A 17,929-nucleotide genomic window follows, 5' to 3' on the forward strand; every position below is an offset into this window, starting at 1 on the left:
CCCACGTTGAAAAAGCCCCCAATGCTTTGACTGGTTCATAGTTCTTAACAGTTCCACCTCCAGCTTGCCCTCCAGTCCTAAATGCAGATAGTGCCCGAGTGCATAATTGCTGAGATCTCATCCTCCTGTGTCACCCTTGCCAAGGACAATTGTTCCAGTGGTGCCCTGACATCATAAAGCTACAGCAGGATGTCATCTGACAGGAGGGCCAATCAATTGCCTAGCAAGCAATAGGCTACATTTATCTTGGTATTTAAATGAGTAGCAAGGTAGAGAGGATGCCCAAATTAAGACTAAGATGAAAGAAGTTGGGGCATTTTTTTCAGACTTCTAGACTTGTATGAATGTGCGGTTGATCATAATAGTCTTTTCCTCACCATTGCTTTACTAGTAGGCCTTGGCTAAAATGATGCTGGTAACATGCTATTCATGGTTTTAATATTTCTTCTAACTGAAGCATTACCCTTCCGCTCTCAACTTATCAGCTGACTTAATTAACTCTGGTGTACCATATCCTAAAACAAATGCAGTGAGTAGGGTACCCTGCCACTTGCTTGGCAATAAGACCCATTTGTCTGTGTCCTAATGTAGGTGCTACAATTTAGAGTGTGTTGGCAAATCCGGCATGGGATTTAGAGAAGTATGTGAGGTTGAAAACACAAATTTAGTTTCGAATTTCTAATGAGCTGTGGAGTTTCACAATAACGTAGACTCAATAGTACTGATGTGTTTGTGAGTTATAAAAAGCAATTTGTGTTGTATTGCATATAGTAAATTCACTAACAGTGGACTTTTCCATCTGCAGATTCTACTGAATGACCAGCAGTGGCAGTGTTGCACAACAGACTATTGCTTTATTGCCGAGACTAACCAAAAAAAAAAAAAAGAAATAAAAACACTGAAGTCTTCAAGCATCCTGCATCATTTTACCAATTTATGTGGTAAGTTAAACTCACAATCATTCCTTTGGGCATTAAAAGACGTTCACAGCATCTGAATTGCTTCACTACTTTCAAGTGGGGTACTCTGAATATCATTTCTGTAAAGATGGAAGTAATGTGGCTCACTTTGTTTTAGTCATGATGGTTAATAAAAGTCTGACTGCCTCCATGGCTACCAAAACCTGCTTTAGATCCTGGTGCTAGCAATATACCATCTGAGGAAATCACTGCCTTTGAGGCTGGAATGTATTACCTTATGTTAGTGCCATAGTCTAACTTTCTCACGGAAGTAAGCTGCTTTTACCTCTTCCACTGCAGTCTGTATGTTGGGCTCTGATCCTCAAGATGGATTGTTAAGGATCATCTGTGTTTTTGTATCTCCATCCCATGTTGAAAAAGCCCCCAATGCTTTGACTGGTTCATAGTTCTTAACCGTTCCACCTCCAGCTTGCCTTCCAGTCCTAAATGCAGATAGTGCCCGAGTGCATAATTGCTGAGATCTCATCCTCCTGTGTCACCCTTACCAAGGACAATTGTTCCAGTGGTGCCCTGACATCATAAAGCTACAGCAGGATGTCATCTGACAGGAGGGCTAATCAATTGCCTAGCAAGCAATAGGCTACATTTATCTTGGTATTTAAATGAGTAGCAAGGTAGAGAGGATGCCCAAATTTAGACTAAGATGAAAGAAGTTGGGGCATTTTTTTCAGACTTCTAGACTTGTATGAATGTGCGGTTGAACCTAATAGTCTTTTCCTCACCATTGCTTTACTAGTAGGCCTTGGCTAAAATGATGCTGGTAACATGCTATTCATGGTTTTAATATTTCTGCTAACTGAAGCATTACCCTTCCGCTCTCAACTTATCAGCTGACTTAATTAACTCTGGTGTACCATATCCTAAAACAAATGCAGTGAGTAGGGTACCCTGCCACTTGGCTGGCAATAAGATCCATTTGTCTGTGTCCTAATGTATGTGCTACAATTTAGAGAGTGTTGGCAAATCCGGCATGGGATTTAGAGAAGTATGTGAGGTTGAAAACACAAATTTAGTTTCGAATTTCTAATGAGCTGTGGAGTTTCACAATAACGTAGACTCTATAGTACTGATGTGTTCACTAACAGTGGACTTTTCCATCTGCAGATTCTACTGAATGACCAGCAGTGGCAGTGTTGCACAACAGACTATTGCTTTATTGCCGAGACTAACCCAAAAAAAAAAAAAGAAATAAAAACACTGAAGTCTTCAAGCATCCTGCATCATTTTACCAATTTATGTGGTAAGTTAAACTCACAATCATTCCTTTGGGCATTAAAAGACGTTCACAGCATCTGAATTGCTTCACTACTTTCAAGTGGGGTACTCTGAATATCATTTCTGTAAAGATGGAAGTAATGTGGCTCACTTTGTTTTAGTCATGATGGTTAATAAAAGTCTGACTGCCTCCATGGCTAGCAAAACCTGCTTTAGATCCTGGTGCTAGCAATATACCATCTGAGGAAATCACTGCCTTTGAGGCTGGAATGTAGTACCTTACGTTAGAGCCATAGTCTAACTTTCTCACGGAAGTAAGCTGCTTTTACCTCTTCCACTGCAGTCTGCATGTTGGGCTCTGATCCTCAAGATGGATTGGTAAGGATCATCTGTGTTTTTGTATCTCCATCCCACGTTGAAAAAGCCCCCAATGCTTTGACTGGTTCATAGTTCTTAACAGTTCCACCTCCAGCTTGCCCTCCAGTCCTAAATGCAGATAGTGCCCGAGTGCATAATTGCTGAGATCTCATCCTCCTGTGTCACCCTTGCCAAGGACAATTGTTCCAGTGGTGCCCTGACATCATAAAGCTACAGCAGGATGTCATCTGACAGGAGGGCCAATCAATTGCCTAGCAAGCAATAGGCTACATTTATCTTGGTATTTAAATGAGTAGCAAGGTAGAGAGGATGCCCAAATTAAGACTAAGATGAAAGAAGTTGGGGCATTTTTTTCAGACTTCTAGACTTGTATGAATGTGCGGTTGATCATAATAGTCTTTTCCTCACCATTGCTTTACTAGTAGGCCTTGGCTAAAATGATGCTGGTAACATGCTATTCATGGTTTTAATATTTCTTCTAACTGAAGCATTACCCTTCCGCTCTCAACTTATCAGCTGACTTAATTAACTCTGGTGTACCATATCCTAAAACAAATGCAGTGAGTAGGGTACCCTGCCACTTGGCTGGCAATAAGATCCATTTGTCTGTGTCCTAATGTATGTGCTACAATTTAGAGAGTGTTGGCAAATCCGGCATGGGATTTAGAGAAGTATGTGAGGTTGAAAACACAAATTTAGTTTCGAATTTCTAATGAGCTGTGGAGTTTCACAATAACGTAGACTCAATAGTACTGATGTGTTTGTGAGTTATAAAAAGCAATTTGTGTTGTATTGCATATAGTAAATTCACTAACAGTGGACTTTTCCATCTGCAGATTATACTGAATGACCAGCAGTGGCAGTGTTGCACAACAGACTATTGCTTTATTGCCGAGACTAACCAAAAAAAAAAAAAAGAAATAAAAACACTGAAGTCTTCAAGCATCCTGCATCATTTTACCAATTTATGTGGTAAGTTAAACTCACAATCATTCCTTTGGGCATTAAAAGACGTTCACAGCATCTGAATTGCTTCACTACTTTCAAGTGGGGTACTCTGAATATCATTTCTGTAAAGATGGAAGTAATGTGGCTCACTTTGTTTTAGTCATGATGGTTAATAAAAGTCTGACTGCCTCCATGGCTAGCAAAACCTGCTTTAGATCCTGGTGCTAGCAATATACCATCTGAGGAAATCACTGCCTTTGAGGCTGGAATGTATTACCTTATGTTAGAGCCATAGTCTAACTTTCTCACGGAAGTAAGCTGCTTTTACCTCTTCCACTGCAGTCTGTATGTTGGGCTCTGATCCTCAAGATGGATTGTTAAGCATCATCTGTGTTTTTGTATCTCCATCCCACGTTGAAAAAGCCCCCAATGCTTTGACTGGTTCATAGTTCTTAACCGTTCCACCTCCAGCTTGCCTTCCAGTCCTAAATGCAGATAGTGCCCGAGTGCATAATTGCTGAGATCTCATCCTCCTGTGTCACCCTTGCCAAGGACAATTGTTCCAGTGGTGCCCTGACATCATAAAGCTACAGCAGGATGTCATCTGACAGGAGGGCCAATCAATTGCCTAGCAAGCAATAGGCTACATTTATCTTGGTATTTAAATGAGTAGCAAGGTAGAGAGGATGCCCAAATTAAGACTAAGATGAAAGAAGTTGGGGCATTTTTTTCAGACTTCTAGACTTGTATGAATGTGCGGTTGATCATAATAGTCTTTTCCTCACCATTGCTTTACTAGTAGGCCTTGGCTAAAATGATGCTGGTAACATGCTATTCATGGTTTTAATATTTCTTCTAACTGAAGCATTACCCTTCCGCTCTCAACTTATCAGCTGACTTAATTAACTCTGGTGTACCATATCCTAAAACAAATGCAGTGAGTAGGGTACCCTGCCACTTGCTTGGCAATAAGACCCATTTGTCTGTGTCCTAATGTAGGTGCTACAATTTAGAGTGTGTTGGCAAATCCGGCATGGGATTTAGAGAAGTATGTGAGGTTGAAAACACAAATTTAGTTTCGAATTTCTAATGAGCTGTGGAGTTTCACAATAACGTAGACTCAATAGTACTGATGTGTTTGTGAGTTATAAAAAGCAATTTGTGTTGTATTGCATATAGTAAATTCACTAACAGTGGACTTTTCCATCTGCAGATTCTACTGAATGACCAGCAGTGGCAGTGTTGCACAACAGACTATTGCTTTATTGCCGAGACTAACCAAAAAAAAAAAAAAGAAATAAAAACACTGAAGTCTTCAAGCATCCTGCATCATTTTACCAATTTATGTGGTAAGTTAAACTCACAATCATTCCTTTGGGCATTAAAAGACGTTCACAGCATCTGAATTGCTTCACTACTTTCAAGTGGGGTACTCTGAATATCATTTCTGTAAAGATGGAAGTAATGTGGCTCACTTTGTTTTAGTCATGATGGTTAATAAAAGTCTGACTGCCTCCATGGCTAGCAAAACCTGCTTTAGATCCTGGTGCTAGCAATATACCATCTGAGGAAATCACTGCCTTTGAGGCTGGAATGTATTACCTTATGTTAGTGCCATAGTCTAACTTTCTCACGGAAGTAAGCTGCTTTTACCTCTTCCACTGCAGTCTGTATGTTGGGCTCTGATCCTCAAGATGGATTGTTAAGGATCATCTGTGTTTTTGTATCTCCATCCCATGTTGAAAAAGCCCCCAATGCTTTGACTGGTTCATAGTTCTTAACCGTTCCACCTCCAGCTTGCCTTAAAGTCCTAAATGCAGATAGTGCCCGAGTGCATAATTGCTGAGATCTCATCCTCCTGTGTCACCCTTACCAAGGACAATTGTTCCAGTGGTGCCCTGACATCATAAAGCTACAGCAGGATGTCATCTGACAGGAGGGCTAATCAATTGCCTAGCAAGCAATAGGCTACATTTATCTTGGTATTTAAATGAGTAGCAAGGTAGAGAGGATGCCCAAATTTAGACTAAGATGAAAGAAGTTGGGGCATTTTTTTCAGACTTCTAGACTTGTATGAATGTGCGGTTGAACCTAATAGTCTTTTCCTCACCATTGCTTTACTAGTAGGCCTTGGCTAAAATGATGCTGGTAACATGCTATTCATGGTTTTAATATTTCTGCTAACTGAAGCATTACCCTTCCGCTCTCAACTTATCAGCTGACTTAATTAACTCTGGTGTACCATATCCTAAAACAAATGCAGTGAGTAGGGTACCCTGCCACTTGGCTGGCAATAAGATCCATTTGTCTGTGTCCTAATGTATGTGCTACAATTTAGAGAGTGTTGGCAAATCCGGCATGGGATTTAGAGAAGTATGTGAGGTTGAAAACACAAATTTAGTTTCGAATTTCTAATGAGCTGTGGAGTTTCACAATAACGTAGACTCTATAGTACTGATGTGTTCACTAACAGTGGACTTTTCCATCTGCAGATTCTACTGAATGACCAGCAGTGGCAGTGTTGCACAACAGACTATTGCTTTATTGCCGAGACTAACCCAAAAAAAAAAAAAGAAATAAAAACACTGAAGTCTTCAAGCATCCTGCATCATTTTACCAATTTATGTGGTAAGTTAAACTCACAATCATTCCTTTGGGCATTAAAAGACGTTCACAGCATCTGAATTGCTTCACTACTTTCAAGTGGGGTACTCTGAATATCATTTCTGTAAAGATGGAAGTAATGTGGCTCACTTTGTTTTAGTCATGATGGTTAATAAAAGTCTGACTGCCTCCATGGCTAGCAAAACCTGCTTTAGATCCTGGTGCTAGCAATATACCATCTGAGGAAATCACTGCCTTTGAGGCTGGAATGTAGTACCTTACGTTAGAGCCATAGTCTAACTTTCTCACGGAAGTAAGCTGCTTTTACCTCTTCCACTGCAGTCTGCATGTTGGGCTCTGATCCTCAAGATGGATTGGTAAGGATCATCTGTGTTTTTGTATCTCCATCCCACGTTGAAAAAGCCCCCAATGCTTTGACTGGTTCATAGTTCTTAACAGTTCCACCTCGCCCTCCAGTCCTAAATGCAGATAGTGCCCGAGTGCATAATTGCTGAGATCTCATCCTCCTGTGTCACCCTTGCCAAGGACAATTGTTCCAGTGGTGCCCTGACATCATAAAGCTACAGCAGGATGTCATCTGACAGGAGGGCCAATCAATTGCCTAGCAAGCAATAGGCTACATTTATCTTGGTATTTAAATGAGTAGCAAGGTAGAGAGGATGCCCAAATTAAGACTAAGATGAAAGAAGTTGGGGCATTTTTTTCAGACTTCTAGACTTGTATGAATGTGCGGTTGATCATAATAGTCTTTTCCTCACCATTGCTTTACTAGTAGGCCTTGGCTAAAATGATGCTGGTAACATGCTATTCATGGTTTTAATATTTCTTCTAACTGAAGCATTACCCTTCCGCTCTCAACTTATCAGCTGACTTAATTAACTCTGGTGTACCATATCCTAAAACAAATGCAGTGAGTAGGGTACCCTGCCACTTGCTTGGCAATAAGACCCATTTGTCTGTGTCCTAATGTAGGTGCTACAATTTAGAGTGTGTTGGCAAATCCGGCATGGGATTTAGAGAAGTATGTGAGGTTGAAAACACAAATTTAGTTTCGAATTTCTAATGAGCTGTGGAGTTTCACAATAACGTAGACTCAATAGTACTGATGTGTTTGTGAGTTATAAAAAGCAATTTGTGTTGTATTGCATATAGTAAATTCACTAACAGTGGACTTTTCCATCTGCAGATTCTACTGAATGACCAGCAGTGGCAGTGTTGCACAACAGACTATTGCTTTATTGCCGAGACTAACCAAAAAAAAAAAAAAGAAATAAAAACACTGAAGTCTTCAAGCATCCTGCATCATTTTACCAATTTATGTGGTAAGTTAAACTCACAATCATTCCTTTGGGCATTAAAAGACGTTCACAGCATCTGAATTGCTTCACTACTTTCAAGTGGGGTACTCTGAATATCATTTCTGTAAAGATGGAAGTAATGTGGCTCACTTTGTTTTAGTCATGATGGTTAATAAAAGTCTGACTGCCTCCATGGCTACCAAAACCTGCTTTAGATCCTGGTGCTAGCAATATACCATCTGAGGAAATCACTGCCTTTGAGGCTGGAATGTATTACCTTATGTTAGTGCCATAGTCTAACTTTCTCACGGAAGTAAGCTGCTTTTACCTCTTCCACTGCAGTCTGTATGTTGGGCTCTGATCCTCAAGATGGATTGTTAAGGATCATCTGTGTTTTTGTATCTCCATCCCATGTTGAAAAAGCCCCCAATGCTTTGACTGGTTCATAGTTCTTAACCGTTCCACCTCCAGCTTGCCTTCCAGTCCTAAATGCAGATAGTGCCCGAGTGCATAATTGCTGAGATCTCATCCTCCTGTGTCACCCTTACCAAGGACAATTGTTCCAGTGGTGCCCTGACATCATAAAGCTACAGCAGGATGTCATCTGACAGGAGGGCTAATCAATTGCCTAGCAAGCAATAGGCTACATTTATCTTGGTATTTAAATGAGTAGCAAGGTAGAGAGGATGCCCAAATTTAGACTAAGATGAAAGAAGTTGGGGCATTTTTTTCAGACTTCTAGACTTGTATGAATGTGCGGTTGATCATAATAGTCTTTTCCTCACCATTGCTTTACTAGTAGGCCTTGGCTAAAATTGTGCTGGTAACATGCTATTCATGGTTTTAATATTTCTGCTAACTGAAGCATTACCCTTCCGCTCTCAACTTATCAGCTGACTTAATTAACTCTGGTGTACCATATCCTAAAACAAATGCAGTGAGTAGGGTACCCTGCCACTTGGCTGGCAATAAGATCCATTTGTCTGTGTCCTAATGTATGTGCTACAATTTAGAGAGTGTTGGCAAATCCGGCATGGGATTTAGAGAAGTATGTGAGGTTGAAAACACAAATTTAGTTTCGAATTTCTAATGAGCTGTGGAGTTTCACAATAACGTAGACTCTATAGTACTGATGTGTTCACTAACAGTGGACTTTTCCATCTGCAGATTATACTGAATGACCAGCAGTGGCAGTGTTGCACAACAGACTATTGCTTTATTGCCGAGACTAACCCAAAAAAAAAAAAGAAATAAAAACACTGAAGTCTTCAAGCATCCTGCATCATTTTACCAATTTATGTGGTAAGTTAAACTCACAATCATTCCTTTGGGCATTAAAAGACGTTCACAGCATCTGAATTGCTTCACTACTTTCAAGTGGGGTACTCTGAATATCATTTCTGTAAAGATGGAAGTAATGTGGCTCACTTTGTTTTAGTCATGATGGTTAATAAAAGTCTGACTGCCTCCATGGCTAGCAAAACCTGCTTTAGATCCTGGTGCTAGCAATATACCATCTGAGGAAATCACTGCCTTTGAGGCTGGAATGTAGTACCTTACGTTAGAGCCATAGTCTAACTTTCTCACGGAAGTAAGCTGCTTTTACCTCTTCCACTGCAGTCTGCATGTTGGGCTCTGATCCTCAAGATGGATTGGTAAGGATCATCTGTGTTTTTGTATCTCCATCCCACGTTGAAAAAGCCCCCAATGCTTTGACTGGTTCATAGTTCTTAACAGTTCCACCTCCAGCTTGCCCTCCAGTCCTAAATGCAGATAGTGCCCGAGTGCATAATTGCTGAGATCTCATCCTCCTGTGTCACCCTTGCCAAGGACAATTGTTCCAGTGGTGCCCTGACATCATAAAGCTACAGCAGGATGTCATCTGACAGGAGGGCCAATCAATTGCCTAGCAAGCAATAGGCTACATTTATCTTGGTATTTAAATGAGTAGCAAGGTAGAGAGGATGCCCAAATTAAGACTAAGATGAAAGAAGTTGGGGCATTTTTTTCAGACTTCTAGACTTGTATGAATGTGCGGTTGATCATAATAGTCTTTTCCTCGCCATTGCTTTACTAGTAGGCCTTGGCTAAAATGATGCTGGTAACATGCTATTCATGGTTTTAATATTTCTTCTAACTGAAGCATTACCCTTCCGCTCTCAACTTATCAGCTGACTTAATTAACTCTGGTGTACCATATCCTAAAACAAATGCAGTGAGTAGGGTACCCTGCCACTTGGCTGGCAATAAGATCCATTTGTCTGTGTCCTAATGTATGTGCTACAATTTAGAGAGTGTTGGCAAATCCGGCATGGGATTTAGAGAAGTATGTGAGGTTGAAAACACAAATTTAGTTTCGAATTTCTAATGAGCTGTGGAGTTTCACAATAACGTAGACTCAATAGTACTGATGTGTTTGTGAGTTATAAAAAGCAATTTGTGTTGTATTGCATATAGTAAATTCACTAACAGTGGACTTTTCCATCTGCAGATTATACTGAATGACCAGCAGTGGCAGTGTTGCACAACAGACTATTGCTTTATTGCCGAGACTAACCAAAAAAAAAAAAAAAGAAATAAAAACACTGAAGTCTTCAAGCATCCTGCATCATTTTACCAATTTATGTGGTAAGTTAAACTCACAATCATTCCTTTGGGCATTAAAAGACGTTCACAGCATCTGAATTGCTTCACTACTTTCAAGTGGGGTACTCTGAATATCATTTCTGTAAAGATGGAAGTAATGTGGCTCACTTTGTTTTAGTCATGATGGTTAATAAAAGTCTGACTGCCTCCATGGCTAGCAAAACCTGCTTTAGATCCTGGTGCTAGCAATATACCATCTGAGGAAATCACTGCCTTTGAGGCTGGAATGTATTACCTTATGTTAGAGCCATAGTCTAACTTTCTCACGGAAGTAAGCTGCTTTTACCTCTTCCACTGCAGTCTGTATGTTGGGCTCTGATCCTCAAGATGGATTGTTAAGCATCATCTGTGTTTTTGTATCTCCATCCCACGTTGAAAAAGCCCCCAATGCTTTGACTGGTTCATAGTTCTTAACCGTTCCACCTCCAGCTTGCCTTCCAGTCCTAAATGCAGATAGTGCCCGAGTGCATAATTCTGAGATCTCATCCTCCTTTGTCACCCTTGCCAAGGACAATTGTTCCAGTGGTGCCCTGACATCATAAAGCTACAGCAGGATGTCATCTGACAGGAGGGCCAATCAATTGCCTAGCAAGCAATAGGCTACATTTATCTTGGTATTTAAATGAGTAGCAAGGTAGAGAGGATTCCCAACTTAAGACTAAGATGAAAGAAGTTGGGGCATTTTTTTCAGACTTCTAGACTTGTATGAATGTGCGGTTGAACCTAATAGTCTTTTCCTCACCATTGCTTTACTAGTAGGCCTTGGCTAAAATGATGCTGGTAACATGCTATTCATGGTTTTAATATTTCTGCTAACTGAAGCATTACCCTTCCGCTCTCAACTTATCAGCTGACTTAATTAACTCTGGTGTACCATATCCTAAAACAAATGCAGTGAGTAGGGTACCCTGCCACTTGGCTGGCAATAAGATCCATTTGTCTGTGTCCTAATGTATGTGCTACAATTTAGAGAGTGTTGGCAAATCCGGCATGGGATTTAGAGAAGTATGTGAGGTTGAAAACACAAATTTAGTTTCGAATTTCTAATGAGCTGTGGAGTTTCACAATAACGTAGACTCTATAGTACTGATGTGTTCACTAACAGTGGACTTTTCCATCTGCAGATTCTACTGAATGACCAGCAGTGGCAGTGTTGCACAACAGACTATTGCTTTATTGCCGAGACTAACCCAAAAAAAAAAAAAGAAATAAAAACACTGAAGTCTTCAAGCATCCTGCATCATTTTACCAATTTATGTGGTAAGTTAAACTCACAATCATTCCTTTGGGCATTAAAAGACGTTCACAGCATCTGAATTGCTTCACTACTTTCAAGTGGGGTACTCTGAATATCATTTCTGTAAAGATGGAAGTAATGTGGCTCACTTTGTTTTAGTCATGATGGTTAATAAAAGTCTGACTGCCTCCATGGCTAGCAAAACCTGCTTTAGATCCTGGTGCTAGCAATATACCATCTGAGGAAATCACTGCCTTTGAGGCTGGAATGTAGTACCTTACGTTAGAGCCATAGTCTAACTTTCTCACGGAAGTAAGCTGCTTTTACCTCTTCCACTGCAGTCTGCATGTTGGGCTCTGATCCTCAAGATGGATTGGTAAGGATCATCTGTGTTTTTGTATCTCCATCCCACGTTGAAAAAGCCCCCAATGCTTTGACTGGTTCATAGTTCTTAACAGTTCCACCTCCAGCTTGCCCTCCAGTCCTAAATGCAGATAGTGCCCGAGTGCATAATTGCTGAGATCTCATCCTCCTGTGTCACCCTTGCCAAGGACAATTGTTCCAGTGGTGCCCTGACATCATAAAGCTACAGCAGGATGTCATCTGACAGGAGGGCCAATCAATTGCCTAGCAAGCAATAGGCTACATTTATCTTGGTATTTAAATGAGTAGCAAGGTAGAGAGGATGCCCAAATTAAGACTAAGATGAAAGAAGTTGGGGCATTTTTTTCAGACTTCTAGACTTGTATGAATGTGCGGTTGATCATAATAGTCTTTTCCTCACCATTGCTTTACTAGTAGGCCTTGGCTAAAATGATGCTGGTAACATGCTATTCATGGTTTTAATATTTCTTCTAACTGAAGCATTACCCTTCCGCTCTCAACTTATCAGCTGACTTAATTAACTCTGGTGTACCATATCCTAAAACAAATGCAGTGAGTAGGGTACCCTGCCACTTGCTTGGCAATAAGACCCATTTGTCTGTGTCCTAATGTAGGTGCTACAATTTAGAGTGTGTTGGCAAATCCGGCATGGGATTTAGAGAAGTATGTGAGGTTGAAAACACAAATTTAGTTTCGAATTTCTAATGAGCTGTGGAGTTTCACAATAACGTAGACTCAATAGTACTGATGTGTTTGTGAGTTATAAAAAGCAATTTGTGTTGTATTGCATATAGTAAATTCACTAACAGTGGACTTTTCCATCTGCAGATTCTACTGAATGACCAGCAGTGGCAGTGTTGCACAACAGACTATTGCTTTATTGCCGAGACTAACCAAAAAAAAAAAAAAGAAATAAAAACACTGAAGTCTTCAAGCATCCTGCATCATTTTACCAATTTATGTGGTAAGTTAAACTCACAATCATTCCTTTGGGCATTAAAAGACGTTCACAGCATCTGAATTGCTTCACTACTTTCAAGTGGGGTACTCTGAATATCATTTCTGTAAAGATGGAAGTAATGTGGCTCACTTTGTTTTAGTCATGATGGTTAATAAAAGTCTGACTGCCTCCATGGCTACCAAAACCTGCTTTAGATCCTGGTGCTAGCAATATACCATCTGAGGAAATCACTGCCTTTGAGGCTGGAATGTATTACCTTATGTTAGTGCCATAGTCTAACTTTCTCACGGAAGTAAGCTGCTTTTACCTCTTCCACTGCAGTCTGTATGTTGGGCTCTGATCCTCAAGATGGATTGTTAAGGATCATCTGTGTTTTTGTATCTCCATCCCATGTTGAAAAAGCCCCCAATGCTTTGACTGGTTCATAGTTCTTAACCGTTCCACCTCCAGCTTGCCTTCCAGTCCTAAATGCAGATAGTGCCCGAGTGCATAATTGCTGAGATCTCATCCTCCTGTGTCACCCTTACCAAGGACAATTGTTCCAGTGGTGCCCTGACATCATAAAGCTACAGCAGGATGTCATCTGACAGGAGGGCTAATCAATTGCCTAGCAAGCAATAGGCTACATTTATCTTGGTATTTAAATGAGTAGCAAGGTAGAGAGGATGCCCAAATTTAGACTAAGATGAAAGAAGTTGGGGCATTTTTTTCAGACTTCTAGACTTGTATGAATGTGCGGTTGAACCTAATAGTCTTTTCCTCACCATTGCTTTACTAGTAGGCCTTGGCTAAAATGATGCTGGTAACATGCTATTCATGGTTTTAATATTTCTGCTAACTGAAGCATTACCCTTCCGCTCTCAACTTATCAGCTGACTTAATTAACTCTGGTGTACCATATCCTAAAACAAATGCAGTGAGTAGGGTACCCTGCCACTTGGCTGGCAATAAGATCCATTTGTCTGTGTCCTAATGTATGTGCTACAATTTAGAGAGTGTTGGCAAATCCGGCATGGGATTTAGAGAAGTATGTGAGGTTGAAAACACAAATTTAGTTTCGAATTTCTAATGAGCTGTGGAGTTTCACAATAACGTAGACTCTATAGTACTGATGTGTTCACTAACAGTGGACTTTTCCATCTGCAGATTCTACTGAATGACCAGCAGTGGCAGTGTTGCACAACAGACTATTGCTTTATTGCCGAGACTAACCCAAAAAAAAAAAAAGAAATAAAAACACTGAAGTCTTCAAGCATCCTGCATCATTTTACCAATTTATGTGGTAAGTTAAACTCACAATCATTCCTTTGGGCATTAAAAGACGTTCACAGCATCTGAATTGCTTCACTACTTTCAAGTGGGGTACTCTGAATATCATTTCTGTAAAGATGGAAGTAATGTGGCTCACTTTGTTTTAGTCATGATGGTTAATACAAGTCTGACTGCCTCCATGGCTAGCAAAACCTGCTTTAGATCCTGGTGCTAGCAATATACCATCTGAGGAAATCACTGCCTTTGAGGCTGGAATGTAGTACCTTACGTTAGAGCCATAGTCTAACTTTCTCACGGAAGTAAGCTGCTTTTACCTCTTCCACTGCAGTCTGCATGTTGGGCTCTGATCCTCAAGATGGATTGGTAAGGATCATCTGTGTTTTTGTATCTCCATCCCACGTTGAAAAAGCCCCCAATGCTTTGACTGGTTCATAGTTCTTAACAGTTCCACCTCCAGCTTGCCCTCCAGTCCTAAATGCAGATAGTGCCCGAGTGCATAATTGCTGAGATCTCATCCTCCTGTGTCACCCTTGCCAAGGACAATTGTTCCAGTGGTGCCCTGACATCATAAAGCTACAGCAGGATGTCATCTGACAGGAGGGCCAATCAATTGCCTAGCAAGCAATAGGCTACATTTATCTTGGTATTTAAATGAGTAGCAAGGTAGAGAGGATGCCCAAATTAAGACTAAGATGAAAGAAGTTGGGGCATTTTTTTCAGACTTCTAGACTTGTATGAATGTGCGGTTGATCATAATAGTCTTTTCCTCACCATTGCTTTACTAGTAGGCCTTGGCTAAAATGATGCTGGTAACATGCTATTCATGGTTTTAATATTTCTTCTAACTGAAGCATTACCCTTCCGCTCTCAACTTATCAGCTGACTTAATTAACTCTGGTGTACCATATCCTAAAACAAATGCAGTGAGTAGGGTACCCTGCCACTTGGCTGGCAATAAGATCCATTTGTCTGTGTCCTAATGTATGTGCTACAATTTAGAGAGTGTTGGCAAATCCGGCATGGGATTTAGAGAAGTATGTGAGGTTGAAAACACAAATTTAGTTTCGAATTTCTAATGAGCTGTGGAGTTTCACAATAACGTAGACTCAATAGTACTGATGTGTTTGTGAGTTATAAAAAGCAATTTGTGTTGTATTGCATATAGTAAATTCACTAACAGTGGACTTTTCCATCTGCAGATTCTACTGAATGACCAGCAGTGGCAGTGTTGCACAACAGACTATTGCTTTATTGCCGAGACTAACCCAAAAAAAAAAAAAAGAAATAAAAACACTGAAGTCTTCAAGCATCCTGCATCATTTTACCAATTTATGTGGTAAGTTAAACTCACAATCATTCCTTTGGGCATTAAAAGACGTTCACAGCATCTGAATTGCTTCACTACTTTCAAGTGGGGTACTCTGAATATCATTTCTGTAAAGATGGAAGTAATGTGGCTCACTTTGTTTTAGTCATGATGGTTAATAAAAGTCTGACTGCCTCCATGGCTAGCAAAACCTGCTTTAGATCCTGGTGCTAGCAATATACCATCTGAGGAAATCACTGCCTTTGAGGCTGGAATGTAGTACCTTACGTTAGAGCCATAGTCTAACTTTCTCACGGAAGTAAGCTGCTTTTACCTCTTCCACTGCAGTCTGCATGTTGGGCTCTGATCCTCAAGATGGATTGGTAAGGATCATCTGTGTTTTTGTATCTCCATCCCACGTTGAAAAAGCCCCCAATGCTTTGACTGGTTCATAGTTCTTAACAGTTCCACCTCCAGCTTGCCCTCCAGTCCTAAATGCAGATAGTGCCCGAGTGCATAATTGCTGAGATCTCATCCTCCTGTGTCACCCTTGCCAAGGACAATTGTTCCAGTGGTGCCCTGACATCATAAAGCTACAGCAGGATGTCATCTGACAGGAGGGCCAATCAATTGCCTAGCAATCAATAGGCTACATTTATCTTGGTATTTAAATGAGTAGCAAGGTAGAGAGGATGCCCAAATTAAGACTAAGATGAAAGAAGTTGGGGCATTTTTTTCAGACTTCTAGACTTGTATGAATGTGCGGTTGATCATAATAGTCTTTTCCTCACCATTGCTTTACTAGTAGGCCTTGGCTAAAATGATGCTGGTAACATGCTATTCATGGTTTTAATATTTCTTCTAACTGAAGCATTACCCTTCCGCTCTCAACTTATCAGCTGACTTAATTAACTCTGGTGTACCATATCCTAAAACAAATGCAGTGAGTAGGGTACCCTGCCACTTGGCTGGCAATAAGATCCATTTGTCTGTGTCCTAATGTATCTGCTACAATTTAGAGAGTGTTGGCAAATCCGGCATGGGATTTAGAGAAGTATGTGAGGTTGAAAACACAAATTTAGTTTCGAATTTCTAATGAGCTGTGGAGTTTCACAATAACGTAGACTCAATAGTACTGATGTGTTTGTGAGTTATAAAAAGCAATTTGTGTTGTATTGCATATAGTAAATTCACTAACAGTGGACTTTTCCATCTGCAGATTCTACTGAATGACCAGCAGTGGCAGTGTTGCACAACAGACTATTGCTTTATTGCCGAGACTAACCAAAAAAAAAAAAAAAGAAATAAAAACACTGAAGTCTTCAAGCATCCTGCATCATTTTACCAATTTATGTGGTAAGTTAAACTCACAATCATTCCTTTGGGCATTAAAAGACGTTCACAGCATCTGAATTGCTTCACTACTTTCAAGTGGGGTACTCTGAATATCATTTCTGTAAAGATGGAAGTAATGTGGCTCACTTTGTTTTAGTCATGATGGTTAATAAAAGTCTGACTGCCTCCATGGCTAGCAAAACCTGCTTTAGATCCTGGTGCTAGCAATATACCATCTGAGGAAATCACTGCCTTTGAGGCTGGAATGTAGTACCTTACGTTAGAGCCATAGTCTAACTTTCTCACGGAAGTAAGCTGCTTTTACCTCTTCCACTGCAGTCTGCATGTTGGGCTCTGATCCTCAAGATGGATTGGTAAGGATCATCTGTGTTTTTGTATCTCCATCCCACGTTGAAAAAGCCCCCAATGCTTTGACTGGTTCATAGTTCTTAACAGTTCCACCTCCAGCTTGCCCTCCAGTCCTAAATGCAGATAGTGCCCGAGTGCATAATTGCTGAGATCTCATCCTCCTGTGTCACCCTTGCCAAGGACAATTGTTCCAGTGGTGCCCTGACATCATAAAGCTACAGCAGGATGTCATCTGACAGGAGGGCCAATCAATTGCCTAGCAAGCAATAGGCTACATTTATCTTGGTATTTAAATGAGTAGCAAGGTAGAGAGGATGCCCAAATTAAGACTAAGATGAAAGAAGTTGGGGCATTTTTTTCAGACTTCTAGACTTGTATGAATGTGCGGTTGATCATAATAGTCTTTTCCTCACCATTGCTTTACTAGTAGGCCTTGGCTAAAATGATGCTGGTAACATGCTATTCATGGTTTTAATATTTCTTCTAACTGAAGCATTACCCTTCCGCTCTCAACTTATCAGCTGACTTAATTAACTCTGGTGTACCATATCCTAAAACAAATGCAGTGAGTAGGGTACCCTGCCACTTGCTTGGCAATAAGACCCATTTGTCTGTGTCCTAATGTAGGTGCTACAATTTAGAGTGTGTTGGCAAATCCGGCATGGGATTTAGAGAAGTATGTGAGGTTGAAAACACAAATTTAGTTTCGAATTTCTAATGAGCTGTGGAGTTTCACAATAACGTAGACTCAATAGTACTGATGTGTTTGTGAGTTATAAAAAGCAATTTGTGTTGTATTGCATATAGTAAATTCACTAACAGTGGACTTTTCCATCTGCAGATTCTACTGAATGACCAGCAGTGGCAGTGTTGCACAACAGACTATTGCTTTATTGCCGAGACTAACCCAAAAAAAAAAAAAAGAAATAAAAACACTGAAGTCTTCAAGCATCCTGCATCATTTTACCAATTTAT

Source organism: Triturus cristatus, chromosome 2_1, assembly GCF_964204655.1.
Source record: "Triturus cristatus chromosome 2_1, aTriCri1.1, whole genome shotgun sequence".
NCBI lineage: Eukaryota > Metazoa > Chordata > Amphibia > Caudata > Salamandridae > Triturus > Triturus cristatus.